Here is a 16,959-nt window from a genome sequence, read left to right as displayed (position 1 = left end):
TTTTTTGTGGACTTTAAAGTAATTTGGTGCTGAAACATTTTTGGTGAGTTTGGAAGGGAGATGAAGCCTTTACTTTTTCTAAAGGAAGAAAATACAGGAATCTTTTTTAAGCTACTGTTTCATTATAGGTTGTAATAAAACTGATTTTTTTTATTTTAAAGGAAAAGCATCAGTAAAACCTGACTAACCAAAAGCACCACTTTGCTGATCCTTGACATTTGGCTTCACCACAAGTGCTGCCACAAAAAGCCAGGCTGCAGCTCTGGGTTTCAGGCCATGTAAATGGTAAAGTTTTGTTTTTAGAGGGTTGAAAGGAAAAAAAAAAATCCCACAACCAACTTTTTTGCTCATTAAAGGACTGCCCCTAGAGAAGGGATAGAGCAGGGACCCTGTTCAGGATCCAGTGTCAGCACAACAACACACACCACGTGCTCCATGCAGGGGATGTGAATGACCAGGGCTGAGTTTATCTGGTCCCTGATGGTTTCCAGCCCAGAGTCCCCACGTTCCCCCACAAGCTGGTTGGTGTGTCCACCAAGCAGGACCAAGCCATCACTTCTCCTGCCCGGCCTGAAGGAGGCTCTTGCCAGCACACCTCAAGAACTGGCTGCAGAAGTCACTGCATTGCTCCAGACTCAGAGGGGTTTAGGACTTTCTAAGACACCCTTAAGTGTTTGTTTTCCTCACCCAGTGCAACTCCCACCTCATGCTTTGCTTCAGCACAGAGCAGTGACTGCAGTGGGATGGGAGCTGTGCCAGGATGCCTTCCTACTCCTGACACTGTGCAAGGCCAGGCTGGACAGGGCTCTGAGCAACCAGGTCTAGTGGAAAGTGTCTCTGCCTGTAGCAGAGGGTGGAATTAAATGGTCTTTGAGGTCCCTTCCAACCCAAACCATCCTGTGATTCTCTGACACTGAACTGTGCTGCTGATACAACACTGTACATGTGACTTGTGTTGCCTCTGCTGCCTTTCAGGCCCAGGCTGGCCAGAAGATCACATCACATCCTCACCCATGACCCTGCCCCTTCCACTGCAAGGAGTAGCTTGAGCACAGCATTCATGGCTGAAGGACCTGGAGATCACTGTGTCCTCAGCCCAACACACAGAACACACTTCCATCCCATGCATTGTACAGAAGGATCCCCTCCAGCCCCCCTGGAAACCCCAAAATGCAATGTTTGCTGTGGATACCAGGACCTGATCCTAATCCATGACCCCAAAGCAACACAGGAATAGGTGACAGACTTTACCATGAGATTGTCTTTCCTGACCCCCCAGCCTTGTGTGCTGGTAAGTGAAATCCATCACCAAATGAAACAAGGCCATTTCCTCCAAACATAAATCCCAGAATTACTGGTGGGGAAGGGAATTCAGTCCAAGTGCTGCAACGCTGTGCCACGCACGTAATTCAGCCGGAGCCATTCCCAGCTCTCCAACCTTTGCAAAGCCTGACTCGCGTAGATTTGTGAAGGACCCGAAGCTTTAGCCCCAGCCTCCTCCCCCCTCTGGTACAACTTCCTACACCAACCCTGGGGGACATTAAATCTTCCACTTGCCGTTTTCTCCTAGGCAGAGAGGATATGAATTTCATAACTCCTCAGCTGAGCTGCCATCAGGAGCCATGAAATACGACAGGAAACCCCCGGCCTGGACCGGCGAGCGCTCTGGGCGCAGCCACGGGAGCTGCAGGACTGGCCAAGCCATTAGAGCAGCACGTGGTGCAGGGTCCACGGGGGTGTGCAAGGAAGGGCACACTGACACTTGATCAAACCAGGGAAGGATGAAATCACAGCAGGACAGAGCCAGCACCCAGGTTGGTCATACACAAAAAAATCCTGTGCTTAGCCAGGAGTTACCATTTACATCCGTCTGACTTGGGGGGTTAAGGAGGTACTGGGCTGACAGAAGGGCTGGAGAAGGAAAACAAACCCTTAATTCATGCATTTAACAGCTACAGGAGTAAACCACTGCATAATTCCCAGTTGAACTTGTGCCTCTCTGCAGTAACCAAGGCGGTGGGAGAACTGGTGATGGCCCAGGAGTGAGCTGGGCTGGAGCACTCCTGCCTCCCTCACCCAGAGCTCTGCCAATGCAGATGTTTTTCCAGCACCTCACGGGTCACAAAGCCCAGCATGGATCACACCAGCAACAAAGTGTTTCCAATGAAAACAATCTGGCTGTGGAACAGCCTTCCAGAGGAGACCAGCCCAGCACCTCACTGTCCTGAGGGCACACTGCAAGGCTTTGCTCCTCCTAAAGACTTGCATTATGAGCAGAAAATTTATACAGATGCTTCTACCCCAAAGGACTGCATCTACCCCCCCCCCTTTCATATATTTAACATCAGTTAAAATAAAAAAAACCCCAAAGCATTTTTAATGAGCTAAACCAGTATCACACTTTCCCCTCACCACAGTTTTTACTCCCCAAAATAAGAGTTGAATAGATAAAGAAATCCCAGAAAAAACCAATACTGCTGTCAGGCAGTCTTGAGCAACCTGATTTATTGGGTGGCAACCCTGACCACGGCAGGGGGGTTGGAACTGGATAAACTTTGAGGTCCCTTCCAACCCAGGCCATTCACAGAATCACAGAATCTGTGATTTCTATGATTCCATGACTTCTGCAGATCATCTAACATCCTAAGATGGACAGTACAGAACAGTGTTTCCCCCGTACAGGTGGAAACCAAGAGGAGGAGGAGATACTTTGCAGGGGTGGCAGAGTTTACACCACAAAGACCACTGCTGTGGCCTCCTAGATTTCAGCTACCCAAGGCTGCAACTGGAACAATCAATAGCTGGGGGAGCCCTTTAGTGCTTGTGAAGAAACCTGGGTCATGCATAAGGGAGAAACCAGTGTGAGTGTTCATAATAGACTGTAAAACAACTGCTGCAAAGCACCTGGAAAGGCATTGGTAAAACAGGCACAGTTTTCTCTTACAAATCAAGGTTCACCTGCACCAAAGGTGCCCCGTAGCACTACAGCAATCCCCACAAAACACAAAGATTTCATTCATTAACCTGTATCATTCAATAACCCATCTCAAAAGCTTCTGGCTGTACCAATAACAGTAATATTTCTACTGTCACAAAGTTCTTAGCACTAAAACCGATATGTAAAGAGAAAGAAGTAGAAAAAGAAAGTGTGGTAGTCTGGTTGTTCACTGTACCACACAGCCTTTAGTCCAGTTTCTGTTATTCAGCCAGTCTGAGCAGGACCACACCCAGCTCTCCACCTGAGCATCGTTTTGTGAACTACCAAAACAACCTCACCACTTTAAAGCAATTTTTGAGAATTCAAGTCTAACATACAAGGATTTTTATATCAAGAAAACACTTCCCCACCTTCCACATTTGTCCAGAAAACCAAGCAAGCAGCCAAGTTCAGTACAACAAAAATAAAAGCTCAACATAGACAAAGCAGCTCCTTGGGCACCTTCTCTTCAGCCATGCTCCAACCAGAGGCAGGTGAGCATCTTTCAGTACCTACAAGCTCCCAACCTTCAACATTCCTCTGAAGACAAGTTTCTCCAAAGAGCCAGCTGGCTCTGAGGGCATCCACTGCCCATTCCAACCAGGGAACACCAACACCTTCCCAAGGCAGGCCCCATTCCACAGTCCTGCTGCCCACTACACACATTTCTTCCACCAGTCTCTGCACACCATATTCCCAAACACATGAAAAGTTTGCTTACTCACAGTTAGGAGCAGGCAGTGCCTTTCCTCCCACCTCCTCTAGTCGCTCCTGCTGGGGTCCTTTGCAGCAGAGGCAGCTCTGAAGCAGCAGTTCACTTCAGCCACTGTGTCAGCAGATTGCAGCAAAAGTCACCTCACCCTGCAGTGGGTTTTCCTCATGGCACAGCAAACACTTCTCTCAGCCTTTAAGGAGACTCCACAGTCACTTGCATGCTCCCCACTTGCCATGGCACACGTACAACAAAGAGTTTGCTTTTCAGTTATGGCCACTTTTGGCTTCTTTTCCTCTTCTCCAAACAGCACAGTCACCAGGTAACACACCCCAGTCACAGAACTACGGGGTTTAAATCCTGTGTGTCACCACTGAACTTGAATCCTCCACGTGAGCCACAAAGGGAAAAGCCCAAGGTGGACTCAGGCTGGCAAAAGAGAGCAAAACTGAGGGGACTGAGCTTAAATACAGCTCCTGGACCAATGAGCAGAGGCTGTGAGATGGGCCCAGGTGAAGCTTGTCAGGGCAATAACACCCCATGGGTGAACTCAGGCCCTGCCAATTTGTAATCAGTTACTGCTGAGAGAAAACACCTGGATGTGCCCAGGGAACTTTTAGCTAGAGAAAGGTCTAGATTTCTGTGAGGTGATTTAACTCTTGGGAGACTGGAGTAAGAGAAATGGAACACGTCTCACTCAGAAGCCACATTAGGTGCTGTCTTCCCAAAGCCCAGGTTCCTGATCAACCCTCAGGAGGTCAAGCCTGGTAATCAGGATGAGTTTAAATTTGATGAATCCTATGAACTGACACAGCTGCAGAGGATGTGACATAATTCTGCCCCTGAAATACCTTGAATGCTTGTCCTTATAGTCAAAATGTCCTTTGCAGAGGCAAAATGGACCCAAACTGGGTCTGGCCAAACCACCTGACAAACAGGCATTTGTGTGAAACCCTCCCAGAGCACAGTGTAAGACCAAAGGGGAGCCAAGCCCTGAGGACAAGGAGCACAAGAGGCAGGGATTCATGCTCCTCATCAGGGTGACAGCCCTCTAAACCCACCCCCAAAGGCTCAGCCTGGCTGGGAAACCACAGCCCACCTGGGCTGCAACCTCTCTTTCTTCACTTGCTGTTTGCTTTCCCTCAGCCCTCAAGTTCAGGAGATGAGTTAAACACGAGTAAAAGGAATTGCCTTTTTTACAATAAGCTTTCCCTTTCCTATGTACCCTCCTTTTTCCTTACCATGGAAACACAGAATGGTTTGGGTTGGAAGGGACCTTAAAAGACCATCCAGCTCCAGCCCCCTGCTCCCTGCAGGCAGCTCCTTGGCACTTTGTAGTCCTCGTTTTCCCTTCCAAGCCACCAGCAGCAGCGTCCTCCCCCCACCCTCCTGCCTGCTGTGGCAGCATTTCTGCCCCAAGAAGATAATAAATACATCAGGCCTGTCAAAGCCACGTTGTTTTGGCTGGAAAGAGGTGCCCCCCTGCTGGGTGAGATTACTTCCCACCGGGATGGATGGCTTTCCCCTTACTGACAGCTCTCCAACAGGGAGCAATCGGTGTCCAGCCGGGAGGAGCAGGCAGCCAACGGGGCTGAATGGCACTTAGGAGTGATGAGGGCAAGGAGGAGGGAAAGGAGCTTAGCCCTGCTCACACACAGCCCTCTTCTGCTGTGTGGGGTGCTGACAGGGACACAACGGGGATCTCCTTGCTGGGATTTCCCAGGCAGGGGGGTGGCAAGGAGAAATGGGAAACTAATATTCCTGCTTGAGACTCAGGGCAAGTGTCAGGCTTAATGCTACCCAAGCCTGACACCTGGAACCAGTAGCTCCCAGTGCCTAAATGTATTAGTGAATAGGAAATTAAGGAAGACATGAAGAAGGACAGAGAAAAACCTCTCTCTTTGCTTGTGGGTACAGGTGTTTTCCATAGGCCAGGCCCTTTACACCCCACAAAACAGCTCATCCTGAGCTGCAGGCTTGGCACACAGCAGATTTTGGGACAAGAGCTAGCAGGGAAGTGGATTTCCCGTGGAAAAAAAATCCTAAAGAAAAGGTTTGGCCTGTTTGCATGTCACAAATGTCCCAGATGTTCCGTGGTCTCTGAGACATCCAGGAAAACTGAGGAGCAGCGGTTCCACCTCCAGGTCAGCACCTCTCCTTGGGAACCTGCCACTGTGGTGCTGGGGGTTTGGATCATGCCAGCTGAATGGGCTTTTTGAATTAAAGAAATAGAAAAGAGTAAAAGGAGCATTAAAGAACTAGAAAAGAGTAAAATGAGCGTTGAGATGCCGTGAGGAGCCTGAGCAGGATTGCAGTGAGTCATCCCGAGTTTCTCCACCTCTACACCGGCCTCTTCAAAGACACTTAAGGGAATCAATTGCCCGTATCCCACTAAAATCCTCTCTGTCTGTGGTTTGTGAAGCTTTAAGCCCCTTTCCCACCCCCACAACCTCCATCCCTCACCTCTGAAGTCTCTCCAGTCCATTATTCTGGGGGCTGCTTTGTGAACAATGTGTTCACTTTCCGTACTGCCTAATGAAGATGTTCCTGGCCCTGAATATGAGATCTGCTGCACACTTAATGGAAAAAAAATAGCTATTCTTATCATTGGTGGGTCAGATGAGTTTCTTGGCAGTGAGGGTGGTGCAGTTATGTGGACAATCAAACAAGCCAGAGATTATTGCCAATGCATTTTTGAGGAAATCAGTGCTGTTTAAACTCTAATCACAACAAGACCTCGTTTAAAAGCATAAAAGCTTTCACTCAGCAGACCTATCTTTTTTTTTTTTTAATAGCTAGACAATTAAATAAATCTCCTGACACTTAACCATCATTTACCCAACAGTCAGAAAATGGATTCAATGCCTTTGCATTAGTTAGATGACGATATTAAAGCAAAAACTGAACAAGTACAAGCAGGTGAAGGACGGTCTGTGAGGAGTTTGTGCTGCACTCAGGGATAGCAGGGTATCTTCTGAGGGGGGGTAGGGGGATTTTTTTTGTCTTCAAGACACCAAGATGGCTTTTGGCCTTATTGTGTTTCACAGATTTTAACATTCTTGGGAAAACAAGGTAGTTGTTCCCCTTTTTACAGGCTAGAAACTGAAGTACAGAAGCCATGCTGCTGCCCTGAAATTGTGTGTCTGAACCAGGAACTGAGTGTGGATGGTATGAATTGTTCAAAAAGTAACATTCTTACTCTTAACTCTCATCCAATCTTTATTTTACGGGCATTTCCATTAAAACTGGTACCTGGAAAATTCAGAGCCAGTGTGGATTAAAGCTCAACAGGGAAAAAAAATCTGGGTTCTAGTGCATTTTTGCTGGCATCTTAGGAAAGACTGCATTGTCTTAAAACACAGCCCCTCAAATTAACACTGAAGCAAGTGGGATTGACCCTGCACTGGTATGAACATCAGCTCCTGGCAGATCAGAGACCTTTTATTATCCCTGATCCCAGCTGCACTCCTAATTCCCAGCTCTAGCACTTCTCCCTCATTAGGTTCCTCAAGTGAAGAGCATGTTGTGACTCCATTATTCAGAAGCTGATGCTAAATAACTCCTAAATTTATTGCCTCCTGCCAGCTGTCAGCTACCAGCAACTGTAATGGGAGTGTCTTTCTCCTTTTCAGGTAGCAACTGCAACGATAGAAAATTCATGTCTTCCAAGCAGCCTTTGAGTTTGAGATGTACTATCATATATTCATTACCCTGTGCTGAATTTCACAGTCCAATTTATGATCAGAAATAAAATACAAAATGGAAAGGAAAGCAATTGATCCAGTCTCAGTCCAGGCCCTAAATAACTGACAACTATAGAGACAGTTAATTGTTTCCTGATCTCTGCTTGCTCAATTTTTAAAGAGTTCCCACAGATAAATTTTACAGAGATGGATCTTCAGTTTTAGCCCCCCCCCCAGGCCTCATTTCAGCTCTGCTTCATGAAGGTGTTTATGATGGGGTGGAAAGAGTTAAAACCTCCTCTTCCACTCCTCCCTCTTTATCGTTTTAATTGGCTGTTCTGATGACCTGACCACCTCTTTGATTCGCATCAAACGCCGGCCGTGAGGAGGGAGCGGAGCACGTCAGTCTGCTGAGCAAGGGTCACCCTGCTTGTCAATAGGCCATCCATCAGCCCTGCCAGCAGGATGGATCCAGTCCAGACCAACAGCCCCAGATGGAAAGGGAGCAGCCTCCCTGGATGGAGATGACCCACTGTGTGCTGGGCGCCCTGACAGCTCCCAGAGGGGTCACCGGCCCCGGGGCCGGCGAGCGGCAACTTCAAACTTCAAACTGGGGAAAGGCACCCGTGAGCAAACAGCAAAACCCCAAAACCAACACAAAACAAGCCTCTCTTGGCGAACCCAGTGGCGGCTCCAAGTCAAAGGTGAGGGAGGTGAGAGAGGTGGGAGTCAACAAGGGGGACAGTGGGAGGTGCCCTTAAAGGGCGAAATCGCACACGTCTCTACCAGCAACACCTACACAGCCAGTGGCAACTACAGAACTGGTGGTACCTACACTTCTGTGCATCCCCACGGGGGAAGAGTGACTCCACCACAAATGAACATCACTGGCACAAACAGGCTTTCCACAAGGAAGTGAATTAGGGAGCAGATCTAAGGTAACACCAGCCATAATTCCTTTCTGAGATTTTTGGGGACTTCATCATGGAGCTGTAAGAACCTCTTATTTTCACAGAATCATTCAGGTGGAAAAGAACTCCAAGATCACTGAGTGCAACCTGTGCCCACCCTGTCCCCCAGCCCAGAGCACTGAGTGCCATGTCCAGTCCTTCCTTGGACACCTCCAGGGGTGGGGACTCCACCACCTCCCTGGGCAGCCCCTGCCAATGCCTGACCACCCTTTCCATGAACAAGGTCTTCCTGATGTCCAATCTAAACTTCCCCTGGCACAACCTGAGGCTGTTTCCTCTTGTCCTGTCGCTGGTTGCTTGGGAGAGGAGCCTGATATCCCCCCGGTTCCCCCCTCCTGTCAGGGAGTTGCAGAGAGCAAGAAGGTCCCCCCTGAGCCTCCTTTTCTCCAGGCTGAGCCCCCCCAGCTCCCTCAGCTGCTCCTCATATGACTTACCCCATTGTGCACATCCATTATATGCATTACACATTCACTGGCTGAAGTCCATCAGCGTCACACACCCCCCTCACCACAAACTCACACACGTGTGCACATCACACCCCCAAAGCCCAGTCCCCATTTCCCTGCTGCTATGAAGACAAGGCAAGTGCTTCCTAAACTGTCCAGGCCAGCTGCCCTGGGGGCCGTGTGCTGGTTTCACACCCTCTGGCCTTGCCCCTGCCCTTGGCTGCACCTCCTCGTGTCGCCGCTCACGTCTCGGGGCTCAGAGGCTGCTGTGCTGCAAATATTTGCACGCTCTGGGGGGGGGGGGGGGGGGGAGGAACATGGTGCACTGGCCTCCAGTATTTATTCTGGAATGGCAAACAACAGGGAAAGCAAAGAAGAGAAAAAGGCAGATAAGATAAAAGTGTGTTACCGGATCTAACGACATAAAATCAACAAAGACCGCAGCAAAAAAAGTTACCTGCAAAGAGCAACAAATGCAGCAGCGAGGGATCCTGACAGAGGAGCCCTTCTGCAGGTTGGATCACCCAGAACACTGGTGAGACACAGCTGTTGGTCTCCTGGAATTCCCAGTATCAAGTCATTGGAGATCTCTGTCTGTGTCTCAAGGCAATTTGCATAAAAAGATATTTTTGTGGTCTTTGTCCTGTGAACCTGTAAGTGCAACCAGCACCTCCAAAATACAGAACAGAACTGGAGACTTGCCCACACGTTGTAAGGCTCTTCCAGAAGTTAATGTCTGTCTGAAGATGGCATGAAATGCTGCAGCATTTCAGTATTTCGTGGGACTGGATATTTCTTCCAGAAGAGAGATTCACTCAGCTGTGAAGGTTTCCTCTGTCACTTCAGAAATAGCCACATTAGCTGAAGCTTTAATTCCTGCATGTGGTTAATTTATAAAGTGAAACAAAGTGTACTTGTTAGACAAACTGCATAATGATGAATCCAGAGGGGAAAAAATAGAAAGGAGGTACTAGGAGAACCACATGTGAAAACCACATGGAAGGGTGTTCCACCAGCTTGGAACCAGATGGAAGAAAACATTGTCCCTGGACACTGTACAGAGTCCTACTGATAACACATGATAAATCATTCACTGAGTGTAAGCAGGAGAGTGAACATCACCACAGGCCAAGCTGTGCAGGGACAACAGGACCACGAGCTGGAGGACATTAGATAAAAGGACAGCATGAAAAGCTCAGATGTTACCCCCTCGTGTAGATCTAATCTATTACCGGTGGGGACGGCCAGAAGAGCTGCAGAAAGGAACAAAAGCAGAGCAGCAGGGGTGGAATGCACTGAAGGAAACCACAACACAGCCAAATCTGCATTAATGAGAGGCTGAACAGGGATAGCAGAATTGTCTAGATATTCACCCCAGCAGAGATGAACTTAGCCCTGTCCCCAGGCACTAACTTTGCTGTGTGAGCTCTGACAAGTCATTTAAGGTCATCTGAAGTCAAAGTGCACCCTCCCATTCACTCCAAAGCGCTGCTGCCTTCCCAACCATGCTGTGTTTCCCAGAGAGCCTAAATCCTTCTTCCACGCTCCTGCCTGTTTGACTTCAGGGTTCTCTGGGACAACACGTGTCTTCTCAGGAAGGACAACTGCTCCTGACACCAGAGGACTCCAGGTCAGAAGACAAGATGGCAAAACACACCTAAATGACACTCAGAAGTAAGTTGGACAGAAGGTGGCTGTGCTTAATGATCAATAATTTATTTACAGCCATCAGTGTAAAAAAGCACAGATTCCTGCAGGAGTCCTGCTCGACATAAATGGCCTGTTACGATGATGTAGAGCTGCAGATTTCAGATTGACAACTAGTTAAAGCTCTACATCCAGCTGAACTCTCCAATCCTGCTCATGGCCTGAGAGGTCATTCCCAACCATGACTCCCTTGCTCTTGCCAGTCTTCTCATTTCTTGGGTCACGGGGAATTTTCTGATAGGGAGGAGTGAAGCCTAATGATAAATATGACTGCTTCGTGTTCCCATGTGCACAGCTATCTGTGTAAGCACCAGATGACTTTAAAAAGGCCTGAAACCTCTCTTCCAAGTGCAGTGAATTTTTTTTAGAGGCAGAAGCCTCTGTAACAGACCCCAGATCCGGATGGGTCACTGTGCACGGAGAGACACACACAGGCAGGGAAGCTGACCAGAACACATGCGTGTAGGACCACCAAGGACGACCCTAATTAGACCACCCAGCCACTTTGTTGGCCCTATTCAGAGGAGCCAGGATCTCAGAGCATAAAACAGTGTCCTCGTGCGGGTTCCTTGGCCTGTGTTTTAGACCATCACGTATCTCCAGCGACTTCCTGCGACCGACCCTCGCAATAAATCACCCTAGCCAACCTCCCTCCTTCCTGGCAACATCCTGTTCTTCCCTCAAAAATCCTCCCACTCACAATTCCAAGGTTTGATATCAATCTTAAATAAATGCCTCTCTGGACCCTGCTGCATTCCCAAAGCCACCTTGTCTCCTGCCTCTCCAGGACGGCTGCAGTTCAGGAAGCACATGCAGAAGCCCCTCAGGCCTTGTTAATTTTACTTCCACCCTTGTGTCCTCTTTCTTTCCCCCATATTTTCTTACAGAGGGGGGAAGTTATCTTCAGGAGAATGTACATTGCCACACAACTGTGTGCTGTGACTTCTGAGAGGGAAAAGTGATAGTCCAAAAGAGAGGCAGTGCTGCAATTTCCTACATGAAATATGGTGAGAAGAAAAAGCCATGGGAGAGGTTCTGCTCCATTGCCTCCCTTGCTCTGGCTTCCCTCACTTCACAGTTTAGGTGAAGGAAAGCTCTGTCAATACCTCTACCCCTCAGAGTCCCTTCTTCAGCATCCAACAGACAGGGACCAGCTGTCTCCATCTGACCTTTCCAATTCCCACCCAAAGCCCTGCTTGAATTAGGGTATCCCAATCAGGAAAGCACCAGCCTTTACTCCCCACAACACCACTGCAGAAAGCACAGGCACCTACAGCAAGTCAGCCAGCCCAGGGTATCCCAGTCCCTTCCTTCAGATAAACAACTTGAACCAAGCAGGATGAATCCAGGTCCTGACATGAGTTATGTCTCTGAAAGCCCATGGAATAACTTGCAGTCAAAAGGAGCCACATTTATCCCTTGATCCAGCAATGTCACTGAAGACTGGTTCAGGTTGGACTTCACTTAATTTTTACTAAGGAATTTCCCCCCCTATATTTCATTATTTCATCACTTCTGTAACCTTTATGTTAATGAATTTACTCCCTCACCCTCAAAACCTTATGCTTGGTGCCTTGCAGGCTATAATCCTTTCAAAGAATGGTATCACACAAGTCAGTGAGACTTGCCTTCTTAAATGTCACATTTACAAGGTGATACTGGTGCTTACCTGCTTGCCTACTCCTCTTTTTTTATCTTCCCCTGCTCTACCCTCATCCTTCCTTCCCTTTACAGAGTGCCAAAATGCCCCCTGATCATCTAATCCCGGAATTCATTTCCACGAGGATCTGTTTCTGGCTGGAGAAGAATTCCTTGAGTTTCCCCAGACCTGCATCTCTTTTTTTTTTAAAAAAAAAAATCTGAGTTGTAACTAACTCATTAGCAATTCACTTGACAACGAGCCAGGGAGCATCTTCAAGAGAAGCAGCAGCGAACGAGCAGATTTCCGAGTCGGAAGCAAAAAAAAAAAAAGCTGGAGGAGCAGCAAAGCAAAGTCAGAAAAACGAAGTGGGGTGAATAAGATGGCATGGCAGGCTCCTAAAATGCCCTCGGAGTTTATAAAGTAATCTTATTCCTCGGCTGCCCTCCCTCTCCTGATCGTGCAGCTCGCTCAGGCATGTCACTGACATATGTACTTAGCGGCAGTTATCGGCAGGGGCACAGGAATAAATGGCAGGTATCAAAGAATCAGGGTCGTCAACTCGCCATGAATATTTCAGGGGGAAAAAGCGACGTGAAGAGCTCGAGTGTCCCAGCCTCTCAGATTCCCAGCAGAAGGAATAAAACACAACCCACCCACACACACACACAGAGCAGGCTCGGCCATCACAAGCACGTAGCTCGTTTCAAGGCGATGCCGCATATGTTACGAGACAATCTGTCACGCTTTAAAAATATACAAATATATATTAGATAGCTCCTCCTGTGTAATGTGCAAACTCTAAGCAGCTGGCAAGAGGGCAGTGGTGATTTAATGCAAGAAAACTGTGCTTTGCTGAAGGGGCTGGGGACTGGGGAGCTGGGGCTGTAAGGAGAAGCCTCTTTGACAAAGGCGCAGAGTGGCATCTTTTCACACAATTATATGTGGGTCACATTAACCTCTGCTGGGCAGGATTCCCCTGAGCTGCCTCTGTCTGCGTGTCTCTGTGAAGAAATCAAAGCAGAGATTCCTCTCTCCTTATCTTTCTTCTTTTTTTTTTTTCACGGTATTGGGTGATGCAGTGAAAGGCTCGAGAGGAAAAAAGGGGGTTCCCAGCTCGTCACACACTGAACTCCAGAGCAAACTCCACATTCAGGGCCCAGCAGTCCCATTAATGAGAGATGTTAATCAATGGAGAGATCTGAGATTTCAAGCTGAGTCAGTGCACCATAATATCACATATATATTGCTATTTATAGCCAAAGAGACTTGGCTAAGTTTCCCTTTCCACACTCATGCCATGGAAACTATCTGAATTTTGCTCTGTGCATGAAGGGACAGATGGGCAGAAGGCAGGCCCACGTTTCTTTCACAGGCTTTGGAGGTACAAATTTTCTCCTGTCAAGTACAACTCGAATTCATAAAGGGAAATTTCATCAAAACCATCATAATTAATTAAATAAAGCAAAAAGTTCTTTACCAAATCATTTGGGTATTCCACTGTTCTGGGTTGGCTTGGGTTTTTTTTCCATGTTTGCAGGGAGTTTAATTATCAGACAATTCTATTTCTGGGAGCAGGGTGGCAAACTTGCAATGAGATAAATTTCCCACTTTTAGTGCCTTGGAAGTCTGTTTTTTATAGATTTTTTTTTGGTTTTCCAGGCACATCACCACACTCTTCACAGTACCTCTGGACTCAGCTGGTTTGATGTGGTCTATAACAAATGAACTTTATGTCCCATGGCAAACTGGATTTAAATGACAAGATCTCCTAAATTTGAGAAAGTCACCGTGGAAACCCTGCTTTCATTTGTATTAAAAGGGGCTCTTTCTCAAGGAACTGATTCTGGAAATGAAGGGAACATTCCTTGCAGTGACAACTGATACTCACACTGTCATTCAACTCCAATCACTGTGCTCATTCACACATTTGCAGTCCCAGTGGGCTGCAGGGGTTTGAACTTGCACGACACAGTAGCTGGAAAACCTTTGAAGGAGGCTGGAGACTGGGAGATAAGGACACAACTGGGAAGTGTCTGCCAAGACACCTAAAAGCAAAGATTAAACCCAAGGGTTTTAAAGGTATTTGAGCATTTTTCACGTGGTGAGATCAGTTCCAGATCATGGGCTGATATTAAAGTACATTGGGGCATTCCCAGAACCAGTAATTGCTGCTCACCTTTCACCCTCTGCTGCTCATTTCCCCTCCATGCCAAAGTGCTCTTTCCACTTGTTTGTGCCAGGAAAACTCCGTGTGACCAGGAGCTGAACCAGACAGAGGAACTTTCCTGCTTTAAACAAACAAACAAACAAACAAACAAAAAACCAAACATCTGAAACCTCTTTTTTTCCCCCTTTCCAAGCTGGATGGCTCCTCCCATTCGGTTCCCAACCACAGGAGTAGCTGTGCCAGCAGAGCAGCAGGAACAAGAGGCCAGGAGACAACAAGTGTCTTAAACCAATGTTACCACCAAGCAATTTGTAATATCAAACCACAGGCTAAATCTCAACTAAAAGCTTTTCGGGTTCAGAGTGAACACCTCTATTAAGATGAATTAAGCAATTCACAGTGTTCAGAGCTGCACTTTCAAATGCAGTTTAAATCTTTGTTTTCAACACTCACCCTTTTGTACTGAAAATGGCCTGATAGAAACCAGCTAGGAAACCCATTAATTCCAGGTTTCTGTAGGAGAGGGTTTTGTGTATATTTTGTTTAATACAAAAGCCTATCTCTGCACTTGCAGTCACTGCCACTGTGACTCCACTGCACGCAGAGACACCAGAACTACCTTAAAATTCACTTGTGCAGGTCCTGATAACCATCTAGGCTCAACAGCACAGGCTCAGCATGGACTAATTTGTCCTGACAAGATTATTTGCAAATTAGGTGAGGAGGTCAGACAGCTGCCCTATAACCACATAAAAGTGTAGCAAACACTGGCTCCAAGTTCAGACCCTACCTAATTTTTGTGTTTTTCACAGGGCATTCACCTCATGTGCCCCCTCAGTGCCAGGTTTCACCCACCCTTAGGCCCAGTTTCAGGTAAGGATGTGTTGAAATCCCTTGCTCAGGCTGGATTGCAGGTGTGTGCCCACCTCAGCCAGCTGAAAGGTGTGAAATAGAGTCTTCCCTCAGCTGGGAAGACTCCAGTGGTGGTGAGGCAGAAACTGGATCATTGGAATTCAACACATGTAAAACCACCACAGGGGATGGGAGCGGGTTTTGCCTTGAATTAACAGAAAGAGTGGTTTCTGTGCTGGATGTAAGAGCCTTCCCCATCTGGAGGGCTAAACATCAGATGATGTTGCTGTGAGAACAGTTTTGGATCACAATCACAACATCCTCCTCCACTAAGCTGTGCAAAGGGCCTGTCTCTGTGTTGTCGTGTGGAGGAATGAGCTGCCTGTCAGTGGAATGAGCAGAGTATGAGGGATTTCCCATGCAAGGGGTTCCAAACCCCATGGACTCACATGAACCTGTTCCAGATGTCTCCTCTGTTTGTTCTGACACGTGGCACCAGCATTGCCCAAGCGACAGGAGGAGCTGGAGGAGGCTTCACACTTGTCTTTAATTCTTTCTTTTTTTTTTTCATAGTCTATTTGGAAAACACATTGCTGGAGTTTATCCCCTCCTCTGTGCTTTTGGAATCTGGGAAGCACTGACAGAAGGAAGGATGGGCCACTGCACACCCTGTGAAAAACAAGGCACCAAAACATAATGACCCACATAAATAAGAAACTAAATCAAAGCTGTGGAAAAAGCTTTCTTTCACCACTTCAGGAACAAGGCTTTCTTATAACTTTGTCAAAAATTTTGGTTTTGGGAGTTTCAAAAGGATGTGGGGAAAGGAAAGGTGGTAGGATCCCTGAGAACACCTCATGGCCTCCCCCCATCTCATGTGTCTAACCTGAACCCCAAACTCACTGCTCTGTTAAAATGCCTTGGGGAATGGGGCAGTGCCTCAGGCAGGCAGGAGCCATTTATGACAAAATTATTTGTAACCTTTAGAGTAATTCTAAAAGCTTCTTAGGCAAAGGGCTGAATGGGTTTTTGTCTGAGCAAATCTGATGTATAAAGGGGGAGCCCCATCAGCAGGTGACACAACCCAGATGCCACAGTGACTTGACACTGACTTTACAGCACTCTGGAGAGAGGAAGCAACTTCCCCTTGATCAGGCAACACCCAGGACCTCTCCTGCATCACTGAACACTCCAAAACGCCCCATCCCGCCTACTCCCCCCAGACAAAATGAAATGTTGTCCCCTAGGCATCATTCATCAAAGCCAGGCCCCGTAATTAATAGCACCATTTGTTCAGGGGATTTCAACAGGTACTGAAATCCAAAGCATCAAAGCATGGACAGCCTCATCCTGGTCTGGCAGATATAAATATGCCAGGAAGGCTTCACGTGACTCAGGAATCATTGTCCCTCTAAAAAAAAGGGGGTTTAAAGGTCTTTCAAAGCACTGAGATCTCAGTTCCAGCAGGGATGACCCTAAGAAAGCAGTGTTACATGAGGGAACCTCATGTCACCTCATGTAAGGGGTTTTGGCCTTTTTGAGCAAGATTTTGGGCTGGAATTGTCTTCACAGAAGTGGCAACAGCCACAATTACAACAAATGCCAGAACTTTGAACGGGCAACAAACCTGGAGCAGGGAGGCACGACACAGCCTGGTACCTTTTCCTTTGGCAGCACCTCCCAGCACAGCAGCAGGAACCAGGGAGTGGGTGTTGTGAAAAGGTCACTGCCCACCTCAGAAATTCAGCCCAGACTTCACCGAGCCAGCGACACAGGACTGAGCTGGAAACCCTTTCTCCTGC

General features: G+C 47.6%; 1 long non-coding RNA gene across 1 annotated transcript; it reads right to left on the bottom strand.

Annotated features, from left to right (window-relative positions):
• Window positions 1–3,702: 3,702 nt before the first annotated feature.
• LOC127478962 (uncharacterized) lies at window positions 3,703–15,783 on the bottom strand. Its single transcript, XR_007907429.1, has 3 exons — window positions 15,607–15,783; window positions 14,315–14,423; window positions 3,703–3,803 (listed from the first exon to the last, which is right to left on the bottom strand). It is a non-coding gene; the product is annotated as an uncharacterized LOC127478962 (long non-coding RNA).
• Window positions 15,784–16,959: the final 1,176 nt, after the last annotated feature.

The sequence above is a fragment of the Manacus candei genome, unplaced genomic scaffold (assembly GCF_025592945.1).
Source record: "Manacus candei isolate 608988 ecotype Guabito, Panama unplaced genomic scaffold, ASM2559294v1 h1tg000064l, whole genome shotgun sequence".
Lineage (NCBI taxonomy): Eukaryota > Metazoa > Chordata > Aves > Passeriformes > Pipridae > Manacus > Manacus candei.
Note: the sequence above shows the minus strand (reverse complement) of the source record. Positions and strands in the feature narration are given on the sequence as shown.